This window comes from Sciurus carolinensis, chromosome 10 (genome assembly GCF_902686445.1).
Source record: "Sciurus carolinensis chromosome 10, mSciCar1.2, whole genome shotgun sequence".
Taxonomy (NCBI): Eukaryota; Metazoa; Chordata; class Mammalia; order Rodentia; family Sciuridae; genus Sciurus; species Sciurus carolinensis.
The window spans coordinates 85680433-85696990 of record NC_062222.1 but is presented as its reverse complement, the minus strand read 5'-3'; the positions used below and the strand labels follow the sequence as shown (position 1 = coordinate 85696990).

At 33.3% G+C, this 16558-nt stretch overlaps 1 pseudogene; it reads right to left on the bottom strand.

Moving 5' to 3' along the window:
* Window positions 1-1782: 1782 nt before the first annotated feature.
* On the bottom strand, window positions 1783-16354 carry LOC124994910 (UDP-glucuronosyltransferase 2B4-like; annotated as a pseudogene).
* Between the last annotated feature and the right edge of the window lie 204 nt (window positions 16355-16558).

The following is a 16558-nucleotide window of genomic DNA, read 5'->3' as shown; positions in this document are numbered from 1 at the left end:
AGTTATCTTATTACCGTGATATATGCAAACCCATGTTTATAGCAGTACAATTCACAAATAACCAAACTATGGCACCACTTAGGTGTCTGCCAAAGAATAAATAGATAAAGAAAATGTGGCATATTTACATAGTGGAGTTTTATTCTGCAGGAAAGAATGTTTTTTAATTTGCATGAAAATGGATGGAACTAGAGATGTTAATGTTAAACAAAAGAAGTCACACTCAAAAGATCAAGGCATTTATGTTCTTTCTGATATGTGGAAGATAGAGAGGGAAAGGAAAGATGAGGGAAGATCTCATGAAAATCAGTGGGAGATCAGGAGAGGAAAGTGTTGGGAGGGTGGGAGACAGTGCTTGGAATGAGATTGTCCAATTTTTATTGTTATATTGTGCATGTGTGTTCATATACAAATATGTCACATCCAATCCTATCAGTTTGTACAAATTTAATGTACCAATAAAGAGGTGGGAAAGTGATATAAAAATATGAATTTTGATATTTATTTTGAATTAATACCTTAAGATAAAGAAATTTTTGTGAGGTTTTGAAGGTGGTCTTCATACCAAAAGAGTTAACTAATCCTTAAGGTTTCGATGGGATTTGTCCCCCAAAGCTCACATGGAAGACTATGGGAGATGGTGCAGAAGGGAAATTATTGGATGTTGACAACCTTAAGACAATCAGTGAATTAGTGACCTGACAGGATTAATTGAGTGGTAATTGGTGGTAGGTGGGGTGTGGATGTGCAGGCCGGTCATTGGGAGCCTGACTTTGGGGTATATATTTTGTATCTGGCAAATGGAGTCTCTCTCTGTTTCCTCATCATCATGTCAGCTGTTTATCTTCTGCACACTCTCCCGCCATGATGTTCTGTCTCACCTTGAACCCTGAGGAATGGAGCTGGCCTTCTCTGGACTAAATCCTCTGAAATTGTGAATCCTCAAATAAGCTTTTCCCCTTCTACAATCTGGTGGGTCTAACAGTTGACTAAAACACTAAATGTACTTCAATTTGAATCACTTTGATCATAAAAATGTTCCATGGTGTTTTTCTTAAAGGAAATTCTTTGGATTACTTCTGGTTTATTTACCAATTTTCCACACAATTTATATAATTTTTTGTATTGCTTTCCATGTTACTGTTTATTATAATCGATAAAGTGCTGAGTTTTGAAGGACAAATATGATGATGTTATTTTCATTCATTCTTAATGCTTTAGATCTCTTGCCAGTGTTATGGGTAGAATGAGAGAATAAACTACTGAGGAAAGAGATAAAAATTAGACAATCTCTTCATACATACAGAATATAGAATAGTAAACATAATTGCAAACTATCTAAAAAACATTATATTTCAAAACATGATTGTAACAAATATAGCTAATATTGTGCTATATTTGAGGAGAGAGCAAGAGTCAGTCAGTTTCTTTCCTGTTCCGGTTCTATATTATCAGAACCTAAAATTGAGATCTACTATCTACATTCGAACTATGATTATGAGAGTGGGATACTTAGTCATTTTTTTGGAAGGATTAAGAGTAAGTAATAATGAACTAATGAAACCAAATATTTTCTTCAGTAGCTCAACTGTACAGTAGAAAATGCATAAGAATCTTTATGTGTGTAATTACACAGACATTCTATTGGGAATTGACTTAGCTGGAACAAGGCAACCATCTTTCCAGATGCTTTGGAGAAAATGATGCAGAGATTGAATTTATAGTGAAAGACAGCAGCAACACTGTTCTCTCAAACGCAAAGGGAAGAATTAGACTTTTAAATCAATTGTAATCATTGTTTATTCAAGAATGTTAAATGTACAAAATTGTGCACCAGAATGAAGTTAAAGCAGGCTGAGAATTTGAGAAACCATATTGTTACAAAAAACTTACTGTCTTTGTCTCAATGATTAATCATAATTAAACTCATCAGTTTGGTATTACTAGGAAATTACAATATTAAATTTCTACTTTGGTTCAAATAGTGTAACCTTCCCCAATGTTTGAATTTTTTTGAGATGAGATGTTTATAATCCTCAACCAGGAAATAAATTTCTAAAAAAAAAATCCTGAGTTGATTAGATATGTTTTGAATATTTACTTTCTCACAGAGAGAGGGGAGTCTAGCATTGTCACCTCTTATTGCTGGAGTTAAGTGGAAGAGGCCCACCTGACAGGACTCCCAGCTTTAGACCCAATAAACTATTCCCCCTTTTTCTTCTTTCCTGTTTTAGCAAACTTATGGCAACACAACATATAGCATTTAGTGACGATTAATATCACAGTTGCTACACAGGTGAGCAGGAACCCAACCACATCTAGAGAGTAGTACTGGAACCAGGAGAGGTCATGGGCAGCAATCCGGAGGTGTTTAGCTCCTTTGTGGCGCATGACAAACTCTATCCAGAAGACAGCTCGGTCCAGAGGCTTCACTGGCTGATCATGGTGAATTCTTGATAACCTCAGAGCATTCTCTTTATATCTATAGGACAATCATAAGACAAGTTAATAGACCTAACTTTTCAAGTCTCTGAAAGTTTCCTTGTAAGTTTCACAAAATTCACTCAAATAAGTGTGTAGAACAACCATAGAAGTAGTGTGTTACTGATTCTGTTGTCTTGGAAATCTTGGCTTCTAAGTTGGAGTTCTATTTATTTCTTTACTTCCATTTCAAACTTACTTCAGTTTCAAAGTTCATTTTATCCAAGAACCATGCTTGGATAGAATGGATTTAAAGTACTTCAAGGTCCTTAAGTTGGAGATTTCTGTTGGATAAAATTTTCCAAAGCGAAATGGAATGTGAGATAGAACAGTTAATCTTTTGTAGTATACCAAGTGGCAGTCAGCCATTCCTAAGTGTGATGTGTGATATGGTTAAATGCTATTTGAAATGATCATCTTAATGTTTTGGAAGAGTCATTGTATCATGATGGGTGAAAAGACATAACAATTTCATTTTTGATCTATTTTCTACCTTTTACTGTGTATTTATACTCACTAGTCAGAAAGATCCTCTTTGATTAAACACATGTCAGATACTGATTCTAGTGTGAAAAAATTTCCATATGGCTCCTCATGTACTTAGATTAATGTCCAGATATGTTTTTTATGTATTTTTACAGTATTTTCACTTAATTCCTGTGTGTCTGTATAATATAGTCTTCATGATTTCACCCTTTTCAAATTCACTAAAATGTTTTATGGCATAAATATACATTCACCACTTAGGTTTGCTTTATTAGGTTCTACCAATCTTATATGCTCTTATATTCATTAATTTTTAAATAATTTCAGCATTATTACAAAAGAGTTCAAGATCTTTTTATTTTCACAACAAACTGTATTTTTCCTTTTTGCTAATATAGATTTGTTTACTTTGAAGTTTATTTAGTAGATACATAAAATTGAGGATGGTATTGTTTGGAATATCTCATGAGATAATATTACAAAAATAATAATAATTATTTTTAGTAGTTATTTTAGACTATTATGTCAATATAAGTAGAGGTAAAATGACCTATTTTGATTATAGCTTCAGTAGGATGTCTCTTACCTTTTCACTTATAGTATTGCTCTATACGTAAATACAGCATGTCTAAAACTAACAACGTACATTGTTGTTTTGAAAATTATGGTCTGATTAGTCTTTGCTGATAATAATACCAGTCTTTGTGATTAATGTAGACTTCAGTTCCTTCATACTTGTATTCATCATTTTATTTTAGATTCATTTTCTGTTTTTTTGATGTGCACTTCGTTTCCTTTCTAATTTTCTTCAGTGTTTAGAATTAATTTTCCATTGAAGTTTATTAACAATTATGCTTTTTATCAGGCATTGTTAAAGTGTTCCTTTATGTGAGGTTTTCCTTATATAATAACAATACCGATATTTGTAATGAATGTTGAATTGATTTTAGATAGCCTATGCACCGTGTACTTCACATTGACATTTCCATTACAATTGGAAAAGTTTAGATAATTAAAGGATTATTTGCTAAAATTAAACACTTTAATCCTTCAAATTGCACTATGAAGAAATTGATAGATCCATGCATGATGAATGGATCTTTCATTCTGGAATGAAATAAAATATTTACAAATTAAATACATCATAATGGACTTATCTCCATAATACATACAGAACACTTGCAATGCAAACACTGGAAGACAGATAACATATTTATAACTGAGTTTAAGTGTTGGAATAGACATTTCTCTAAAGAATAAATATGCATACCATTTAAACACAAGAAAATATGCTCATCATCTTTAACCAAAGATAAATGCAAATTGAGATCCCAAAGAATACTACTGCGTAAGCACTAGGTTGGTTCTAATCAGGACCACAGACGATAGCAAGTTTTAGGAATGATATAGAAAAATGGGAACCATTCTATAATGCTGGTGGTAGTGCAAAATGCTGCCAATAGGTTGGAATACTGATTGGGAATTACTCATTGACATGAAGTTCACATGTGAGGTAGTAATTCCACTCCTCAGAACTATAGAGAAGGAATGAAAATAGATGTTAACACAATATATATTACATGATATACAAATATATTGAACATATAAGATCATCTTGAATATACATATTCATGTTCATAACACTCAAAATTGAAAACAACCCAATGTCTGTGTTGCAATGAATTAATTTGTAAAATGTAGTATCCACAGAGAGAATATTAATCAGCAATGAAGAGATATCAAGTAGTTATATATGGTTAATGTGGATAAATTCAAAAACATGATGATAAGTAAAACTACCCAATTGCAGTCTACTAAATTTTGTATGATTCTATTTGCATGAATATTGTATAAGAGTTTTATCTATAGAGTCTCAAAGGATAAGGGAGATTTATTTATAAAGTATATGAAGTTTCTTATTTGGTGACAAATTTTCTTAAATTGTCTTTAGATGAGGCATTTTTCACTACATGAAAATACTTAAATGACTTGATTTTCACAATTTAAACACATAAAATGTGTGCAAGGAAACCATGTCTCAAAGAACCTGTTATAGTTAATAATTATTACCTCATCTACTGAACACTAGTATGTAGAAGATATGAGGAATCCTATAATCTCTAGAGGACAAATCATTACTTAAAAATGAATAATGATCTGAAATGCACATGGGCAAAAATTATGTGAAAAGATCCTCCCCATCCCTAATCCTGAAGGAAATGCAAATGAAAACAACTACAAGAGATAATCTAACCCCAGTGAGAAGGGCTATAGTCACAAAGATAAAGAATCACAAATGTTGGTGAGAGTACAAAGGAAGGGACACTCCTACAGACCACTGCCAGAATACATGGAGGTTCCTTGAAAAACAGAAAATACAACTGAACTGGAACTCTACATTCCCATTAAGGGGCATCAGTATATCAAAATGATAACCCTCATGTTTATTGCAGCTCTCTCAACATTAGCCAAGATAAGAAATCAGGTACTGTGTTCCTTTTAAGATGACACTTTAAAAAACTGAGATATAGTCATGAGTTTTTCTTCAGCCATAAAAACAGAATAAAATCCTATTTGAAGGAGTGCTGATGGAACTGGTGAACATCGTGTTAAATAATATAAACTAGGCCCCAAGAGAAAAGAACTGTGTGTTCTTCTTAACATGTAGAATCTACAAGAGTTGATTTCAAGGAAGTAGGTTCTGAATTGTGCTAAGCAGAAGCTAGGCAGGGTGTGAGGGAGTGGGAATAGAGATGTTGAACAACAGGTACCAAACTGCAGAGAGCAGGAATAAGCACGACTGTTCTGTGCTCAGTCAGGTGAGTATAGGGTACAACTCTTCTCCTGCATCTTTTAAGGAAGCAGAACAGAGGAGTCATAAGGTTCGTTTCAACAGAAATTTCAAGTATTTAAAAGACAAATGAAAATAACTGTATTGGTCATTACATATATTACCATATATCAAATTATTCAACTCTTCATAATATAATATGTAAAACGATAAATAATTTCAGAAATTTGAGGTTCTGAAAGATTATCTAATATTTCTTGAAATTCATTCAACTTTTTTCTGTATTCCATCATATTACTAAAAAAATTTGTTTACATTTAGCTACACAAAATATTTTTTTAGCATCACATTGATTAATGAATAAGTAATGATGCAGTCAATGTATCACTTTGATTTTCAGATGTAAAAGAACTGATCTGGTGAAATCACATATCACATTGCCTATATATTTTAAATTTTTGGAACATTTACTACAAGTATGAATAAATCTATTTTCACTGTCCAGGGAATCTATCTTATACATACATCAAAATGAAAAAACAAAATTTATACTCACGAAGGGTCTTTGATGACTTCATTCAATGCTTCAAGCAAATCAGTACTTGACATTGTGTTAAAATTCAGTCTAATAGCTGCTCCCTTGATCTTCAGGTGAGAAATATTATCAAACTGATCCACAAACAAAGGAATGCCAATCATTGGGATCCCATGATAGATCGCCTCATAAATGCCATTGGTTCCACCGTGAGTTATAAATGCTTTGGTTTTTGGATGACCTAGAATTAGACAGAACAAATTAAGGCAAACTATCAGTTATAAGTCAGAAATAATAGATGCACAACATAAGCCATAGAAGATGAATTATTTTCTAGGTATTAGATTATTATAACCATAGTACTGCATAAAATTTCTTTTGAAATTCAGAACAAGAAGCACCAAAGTCCACTGGAGACATAAGTGAAGACTACATGGAAGTATGTGTCTTGAGACTTGAATGATGAAGAAAGGTTGTCATGTGGACAAAAGAAAGAGCACATCCTGGATAGTAGCAATAGCATGTGTGGTCATAGGAGGGGAAGTATGGGAATGTGTACTAAAAGGGAGAGTGACATCCCTGAGTTTACTATGCACTGTGCAAGGCAGGAGGGAGTAGGGTAGTTGTGGTTCTGGAATCATTTCATGATTAAGATTGTTTTATCTTTTTTGGTCATGGAAAAAAGGAGAGAACATTATAATAAAGGAGAGGGATCCTTTTTTATGGCATCTCAAATAGCCCTGTAGTAGGTCAAAGGATGGGCATAAAATTGCAGAAAACCAATGCAGGCTGACAAAAAATTCTGTCAGAGTTAATTATATTGAGATGCAGATAATTTATTAGGTCATGTATATTAAATTGCAAACAGTTGTTCTCTTTATTTTTTATTTGTTCTAATTATTTTTACATGACAGAAGAAAACCTTTATACATTTGAAAAATCATGCATAAATGGAGTGCAATTTCTCATTTTTCTGATTGTACATATTGTAGAATCATTTTGGTCTGTTCTTTGTCCATTTTCCATGACAAGATAGTAAATATAAAAACTTAGGTAATTAATGAATTTTTCATTAATAGTTACAGTAAATTTATGTACTATGCAAACATTTTTGTTCTGATCAATTTTTCTTCATATTTTCATGATTCATTCCCCAAGTCTTACCAAGGAGGTCACCTTGGGGAATCCACTTATATAGTCGAGTGTTGGGTCCCAAAGTATCTGGTTTCTTGCCATCAAATCTCCATAGAACCTGTTAGGGTATTGAGACAATTTCAAAATGTAACATGTTAAAATTTGGAAGAGATTAAAAAATTACATAGCTGAATACTTCTCATACAACAGATAATGAAATGAGATATGAGAACAGGGATGGGGTAATGTAAACAAATAAAATTGTGATTTAAATAGATGATGGACTTTTCCTATAAGTATTTGTAAATTTAGAAATGTCTGTTATGCAATCTTCAGAGTTCATAAAAATTTAATAAGGTGAATGGGTTTATCAATATAAAATATGTACATTTAAATATTGACAATTGTTATAATTCCAGGACAATAATATACATAAAAATTTCTAATGACCTCCCACTTTTATCATACTCTCTGAACCTATATTTTACAATTCTTGTAAACTTTTAAATTTAATATTACACTTTTTTTCCTTTGAATGATACACAAGGAAGTTTACTCAGAAACCCTTTCTTAAAATACATTAGTGCATTAGTGTTTGCCCTTGTGGGATCACTTTTTTCTAATGCAGAGAGTCCATTGTAAGGACACCTTCCTGTCTCCAACCTAACTCAGACATCTTCAATCTTGAGAAATTAGCAGAGGCAGTCTCTAGCACAGTTTGATTTTTCATTTTTTTAAGTCTAGTTTGTTTGGTAGTTACACTGACTTTCCTTCTTTCTATTGCCCCACCATGAGTAGCACCTCAAATAAGCCCCTTTCATGATTTAGGAGAAGAATGGAGGGCAAGATTATGTAGAAAGATGACAATATGTGATGTGCATTTTAACTCATACTTATCATCACTCTGCTGGTGCACATTAAAATTTAACTTCATTCATATTTACATTGTCCTCATGGGTCCTGCATGGAAAACGAGGACATGGCAGGGCAGAATTTGGTGATTTCTGTGTACCTGTCTGTCATACCACTCGAATATCAGATTCACACTGAATCTGTGAAATATATTTCTTCCTTAGCACATTGTTAATGCTGATGATTTTAATCAGAAATACCCTCTGCACTATTTTAGCAACTGCCATGTGTATTTGGTTTTAAAAGTGAATGCTGAGACAAATTAAAGATATCAAGATTTTACCCCTTGCAAGGAAATTTCTGTCATCAGACCCATTACAGAGTTCAATAGACCCTTTCCATAGTTCTGTACCATTCAATCACCTTATCTAACCTTTTGTGGAATCTGGGCAAGGGCTGATGCAATCACATTGGCTCTTTCTTCATTCAAGGTACCAACCATGGACCCCAGAGAGAACACAACAACACCATTCTCTCCTGAGCTCTGGACAAAGTCTTCCATTTCCTGTGAAGGAAAGAATTTACTCCATCACAAATCTACAGTAGAGCAAAGACTACTTTAATACTTGGTTCAATCACATGAGGAGAGAAAAAATATATTGAGGACATACTATAATATGTCACCTTTTAACATTAAGTCCACTATACATTTTACATATGTGTGTGTGTCTCTGTGTGTATATATATGTATATAATTTTAACCTTTCCTAAGGTACATTGTTTAGTAGTGCTACACATATTATTTATATCTAAGGCAATCATTACCATAGGATATTACTATGCAAATGAAGAAATTATATAATTGGACAAAATTTTATCTTCTCCTGGCTCTGATCCTTGACTATCATACTTCTACTTTGTTTCTCTGAATTTTAGAAATCCAGATACCTAATATACATGGAAGTTTTTTCCTTTTTACTGCATTTCTTTAAAAGTGTAATATAATTAAGGGCCATCTCTGTTGTGGCACAGTGACAATATTCTCTAAGTTTTATAGGGTAAGTAATGTCCCAGGAATGTAAGTTGTATGAGCTTTGTGTATATGAGAAACACCTTATGTGTAAATCTTTCTTGGATACTTGCTTTGCTTCCAAGACTTCACTTCTGGGAACAGTGCTGCTGTGGCCATGCATGTGCATGTTCCTATTCAAAACTTAAGATCACCCAAACTGGCTTCCCGGAGACCTCTTCCTTACCAGCACCACTTCCTCCCCTTGCTCTTTCAACCACCTTCGTAGTTCCCCTCAGCTCCTTCACACCCCTTGACCTGCCCTCACTCAATGTCCTACTAGTTCTCTTACTCTGTGCCCCACAGCCACACTTTTCAGTGCCCTCTTCAGCTTCCAGGTTCCTCCAGTCACTCGTTCCTTTGACCTGTGTGAGAGCTCTCAGACTCAGGATCCCCACAAGCCACTACTGGATGTTGAATGGGAAAAACACCTTGTTAGAAATAAAATGAATATGATATTCACTCGGAGGTGCTCATAAGTCATCAGAGTGACAGAAGATGTCTGTCTCCTCAGCCTAGTATTCAACCTCCATAAAATAGTTCCCCCATAAAATGTTGAAAGCCTTCTCATGAGCATTAGTTGAAAAGAACTTTATTCCGTATTTTGTAGGTTCATTTCAATTCATTGAATTTTCATGAAAGATGCAGGATGAAATATTATGTGGGGAAAAGCATTGAGTTTTGTGTTATAATGTTGCCTGCTCTTTTATTTTTCTATAACTATGAAGAAAAAATGTTAGATAAAATTGAGATAAATCCTAACTTACCTTTTTCTAGGCTCTACAACTCCTTATAACTTAAATTTAATCAAAATGTTGTAAATTCTACCTCTAAATTATTTTTTATTGTTAAAAGTTGAAGAATCACTGGGATTTAGGAGTCTGGTATTGATTTAGAATTTCTTTGAATGAGTTAAGAGTCATATTAATTCTCTAATAGTATATATGTTTAGCCATATATTTGGTGAACACATTTTTTGTACATATTTAGTTACGACGTATGATGGGCTCACAGATTTGACTCCATAGAAAAGTTCCAGGCTAGGCTATATGGGCAATGACTAAACAGACTCCATTTTGCTCTGATACTCCATGTTACTTAGGAAATGCTTCTCTCATGGGAATACCCTGCCTCTGTACCTATAAGCAGTTGCTTAGCATGACATGGTTGGCAATACAAAATTATGAAATGGCAATTCTTTTTATAATGAAAATTTGTCCTCTTTTTGCTCCCTATTTTCCTAAGGCCTATACCATGTCAACAATGATGTCCACAGCAATTGTCCAAATGTTAGTAACCATACTTTAATTTGTACCTTAGTAAGGTCATTTTGACCCCCTTCCCCCTCTGCTAATGATTTCAGATCTCATGATGTTAGTTTGTGATTTTGAATCAAAGCAACAGACTCTTATGATTGGTGTACTGATTTGTGGTATAAAAACCCTGCAACCCTATGATCACGACTGTTCTCCCAATAGCCTTTTTGGGGGCACTGTGTGAGACAATCAGCCAGCCAGCTTAATCAAGAGTCCAAATTTAGTCTTCTCAGTGGTGATGGGTCTGTTCATAAGTTTTGTACCATAACACATGAAATCACATTGTACAATTGAGTTCCTGGTAGAATGTACTGTGTAGACCTGACTGTGAAGGATTCTTGTTATCACCTCACTGTGTCTGGCAGGGAAAACTTTCACACCAGTGGGAGAGTGCCATCAGGCCTTTCTCCAGCAGAGATTTTGTCACACTATTGAGTCACTCACTTCCATCTCTAGAGAGTTCCTGAAAAAAAAAAAAATGTGACTCCTTGTAATTATCTTGGAAATGTTCTAACAGGTGGTTTCTGATCTTCTGCCTTATATATTCCATAGAGGAATAATTCTAACTTCTTCAATAAAGTACTGCACTCAAACGTGTTATGCAGATCCAAAATTTTTTGGAAATCTTGTCAAAATCATTTGTTTATTTTTTCCGTTTTCAAGTCATCATTTTCAGTTTTCATCTACACAATAATATCCACATTCTCCCAAACTGAGTAGTATATTTCACTTGCTAGCTCTTGGTTAAGCTTTGTTTGAAAAAAAAATTGTAAAGATCAAGATATAATAACTTCATACTTGATTTACAGGTCCTACATTGTCTATAGCATTGTTCAAACTTTTACTTTTAACTTGATGACGTGTGTGCTTCATGACGAATGCATTTTCCCCATGAGTCACATGATACATCCCTATATTCTATGAGTTCTGATGATTTTTAGTACTGTAGGTAATGGTATTCATTATGCAATCTCACTGATGCTCTGCTTAAATACTTCTTCACCCCTATTGTTGCAAATATTCCTTTTTTCTTTTACTTATTCATTCATTCATTCATTTTTTATTTTGCACATACTTATATGATTAACTGACATAGTCTCATATTACAGATTAGTCCCTGAGAAGATTGATGATTCTCATTCTGCAACATTCTTTAAAATTAAAATTTAAAAATTCATTATAAAACATTGGAATAGTATAAAAAGAAAATTATCTTACTAGTATTCTCCTTATTGTTTAAAATTTAATTTGATTTAAATTTGGTGTGCTAAGTGCAGGAGACACAGTTCAGTGTCCCAGTGTTTGCTCAGTATGTATGAGGACCAGGGTTCCAGCCCTAGATAAAAATATATATAATATGTATTCTGTTTTGTTTTCTATTAATACAACTAAGTGTACTAATTGAAAACAAATATTTAGAGAACTCTAATCCTATTATATTTGCTTTTTCATCCTCCATGAAAATAACAATCTTATTTATCATGTGCCCCTAAGTTTCCAATGATACTTACATAATGGCTGACAACGTAGTTGAGTGTCTTTAAAAAATTATTACGTTAGTATAACATGAACAAAGTATAAGTTTTACAGCCTTCCTTCACTTTGTATATCTAAATAATTTCCAATGTTTCTTTTATAAATTACTGCTATAAATATTATATAGAACCTAACATTTTGGTCTGTATAATTTCAAAGTTGGTGAAGTAATTAAAACTAGGCCTTTTTATTTTTCTCATTATATTTGAAAAATTTTGATTTTCCAACAATAGTTGTAAACCTTTTGGGGAATTGTGTGATACTTTAATACATGTATATAATCTTTACCAATTAAATCAAGACAATTAGCACTTGTGTCTCCTTAAACATTCATCAACATTCCCAACACTTTCCTCTAGCTGTTTTAAAATATACAATAAATGGGAAAGTGGCATTTTTCAGAATTCTGGTATACTTTCCAAATATCTCATTCTTCCATATATACAGAGATTCCTTAGACTCTTAACAATGAGTGGTAAGGAAGCACTTTGGTGACATAAAAATTCATATAGACCTGATAATCATCTATGTGGATTTGAATCTTGTTTATGAAAAATTTATTACCACAACAATTTTTCTTAATTACCATGATTAGTCTGCTAAAAATCCTTTTTCTTGTCCTCTTTTACCTGTCCCTTACCTTTAGTATTGCCACTAACATTATCCCTTAAAATGAATGGAGAAATCTTCTACCAAAGGCTTGGTCAGTCCAAAATGCTTATTTCTCTGGTTGTGCAATGGGGAGTTACCATGTTGGATTTTGAAAGTGGAAAAAGATCAGATTTTATGTTGTAATTAAAGATACGGCCTAAAGGGTATCTTTCTTTAATTTTTTATTTGTTTCAATTTGTCATACATGACAGTAGAATGCATGTATGCATTTTGATAGATCATACATGAATGGAGTAAAATCTCTCATTTTTCTGATTATGCATATAGTAGGATCACATTTGTCATGCAGTCACATATTGCATGAAGTAATAATATCTGCTTCACTCTGCTATCATTCCTACCCTCATACCACTTCCCCTCCCTTTACTCTCCCTCTACCTAATCTAAAGCAACTCTATTCTTCCCTAGCACCCCCACACACACACACATTATTGTGAATTGTCATCTGCATATCAGAGAAACATTAGTCCTTTGGTTTTTGGGTTGGCTCATCTCCCTTAGCATGATAAAGATCAAGAAACTATATAGTAAAAAATGATTGCTTTCAATAGTGTACATTGGTGTGATATTAATTATAATTACATTAAATCTTTGGTTTATTATAAGAAATATAATGCTATATGCTTATAGATTCATTGATCATTATAAACTCAAGACAGCTTACACAGAAAACTGGTACAAATTAATAGGTACTCATTAAATATACACAAGTTGTACTCCTTGTTATATGTGCAATATGTATTTTTCTATTATCTTTCTCTCAGGCAACTGTGGTGGTGAAACCCATGTTCCCTCAGGGAATTTTCTTGAGGTGTCCTATAGCCTTGGGATAGGCAAGAAACACCTGTGCTTTCATTGTTATAACAATTCCCATGGAATTTTTCTTTCTTGCTCACAGTCTACCTTTCAGTGAAGAATGAAAGTTTTTTGGGGGCAGAGACTTCCCTACTTTCTCTGCATATTTAGGATGTTCCTTCGGTACAAGCTATTTACTTATCAGCATTAATTCAGAGAATGACTGGTATTTACTTATGTGTTGAATAATGAAGCTCTCCATTGAACTGAAACCCTATCCTCGAATTCCCTCAAAAGTCCATTTTATTCTGTGACAAAAATGAAATTCACATACTTGTGATAGTAAGAATTCCAAATGATGGAACTCTTTGCTCCATTTCCTGTAATTCTGTCATTGTGAGTGAGTCATTCTGAGTGAGGAAGAGAGAATCATTCCTGGTGAAGAAGCGAGGACAAGAAACATCCAAATGGGAACAGTTTACCTTAGGCAGAGGTTTGGCAGGTCTGCAGTGGAGTCCTCCAACAAAATCAACATTTGGTAGACTTGGACGAGGAAATTCCAAATCCCAGTAGGTGCGAATGAGCCAGAAATCTGCTTTTGCCATTGTCTCTGACAATGTAGTGGGTCGTCCTGAACAGGAAAAGAATACTGAAGTTGTAGGATATTGGAAAATTTTTATGTAGATAGGAGTGTGCCTGATGTCAGAAGGAACTTTCAATAATGAAGACAAACATGTTTAAAAGTGTGTGCATTTTGATAAATCTATGTGTGCATGGAAAATTTTTATATATGTCTATATTTCCTATATATATATATATATATACATATATATATATGATGCTTATATTTACATATATAAATGAGATTTTGGACCAGACACTGTCTGTAATGTCCTCAACATTTACAAGCTTAAATATCATCAAAATAAGATAGCTACTATAGAGGTAAATTATGTATTTTTTTAATCTAAAACAGAAAAAGTAACAACCACAAATATAAATGCATATTTGGGTTACATAATTCATAAAGCATACCACACTACTGGAAAGATCTTTTCAAAATTCTTCCATTCACTCTGTATAATTTAGAAGAAATCTGATCCTTGTTTCTGCAAGTGAACTAAAAGGAGTTTGAATATGATTTTTTCCTGTGCATCTTCTACTGCTTTCGGTTCATGTTAGGAACTTAGAAATATTTATTATGTAGCAATATTTTGAATGAAGAGCTAGAATTCATTAGAACATGAAATATAATTCTTTTTTCTTCAATTTTTTTCTTCCTTAATACACAGTTTAAAGCACAAAACTAATTAATTGCATATCTATGCTTCAACATTGTAGGTCTTAATGACAATGAAGTGCAACACATTAGTGAAGGAATGTAGAAGGGCCAGAAACCAAATTTTTAGGTTTCCTGCTCTGGGATAGAAACACTATACACGACTGAGAAGGAATTCTTTAAATAAAATGACAAAATAGTTTCTAAATGCAGAATCTAGTTGAACTAAAGGGATAACATTTTCTCAGTGCTACATGGATAATTGTACAAGAAGTACACATGTAAGTCCTCAATCTTTGTGTCTCTGTACATGAAGACATTTATTAAAATTTAAAATTAGTTTTCAAAGACAAATAAAATGAATAGTGCAATGATAACATTTATGCAGTTGCCTACAGAAGACCTCAGAACTCTATGTGATGATTGTATGTGTTCCTGTTGTGTCTTATACAAGTGATGGTCAAAGATTTCTCACACTTCAATGTACATTTTTCTGTTGTACTTTGTTTAATAGATAATTTTTTTTGCGTATATGACACTATTTTAAAAAAATCCTCTTTCTATATTCTTGTATGTCACCATAAAAAAATCCCAGAAAAGTTATGATTTTATACCACAAGTGACTCACCTAGTATCTCGCTGTAAAACTGATTCCATCTCTTCTCATTAAGTAATTCAAACCAAAAGTCAAAATAAATCATGTATAGCAAATTTTTTACCCGCTCAATGAATGTCATTTGATCACTTAGTTCTGAAAATATAATGGGCACATAGGAAGGAGGAAAGAGAAATCCCCCACTATATTTTTCTATTGTGTTACCAGGAGAGCAGCGGAAAGTATACACAAAAGGTTTCTGAAGAATTTCAGCCAGCAGTTCACCACAGGGGAAAAAAGGCATCTGACAGAATGACATCAAACCTTGATTCTTGTAGTTTTGCCATAAGTTTCTTGTTCAAAACTGCATCTCTACATATATTCTCTAAAACATCAGAATATTGGCCCGTAACTTCCTGAAACATTGAATAATATTTCCAAAATGGTTGTTTTGGTATCTCATAAACCAGTACACTGATGGCTTTCCTTTTAAGATTCTCTAAATATTTTCCTGAAATTGATAAAGGAAAGCTCTCAAATTTAATGGCAGATGATTTATCTCCATCCACAAAAAGGGAAACTGAAGGTTTCAAAACAGTCACCTCATGCCCCCTCTGTGTGAGCTCCTCCAGTATTGCTTTCATGTTGATCCAATGGCTGAATTCTGTTGACCACACCAGCACTTTTCCACAACTTCCAGAATCAAAGTGACTACTCAGCTGTAGTAGCAGAAGAACTGCAGTCATTTTTGTAGACATCCTGGTGAAATACAAGGCTTCCATTGTCCTTCAAACTCTCTGTTCTTGCTGATAGTCAAGAAGAAATCATTACTGAGTTAAAATGTAACTTGTACACATCAAAGTAAATACATGTCAACATTTAGAATATCTGGATGCCAGGTAGAAAATCAAAGGTTTGGTGACTTCATGTTTGTACATGTAATGACTCTTTCATAATTATTAATGCTTTCCTGAAGTTAATAATTGATGATCCTACATGTACAATACACCTGCTTCA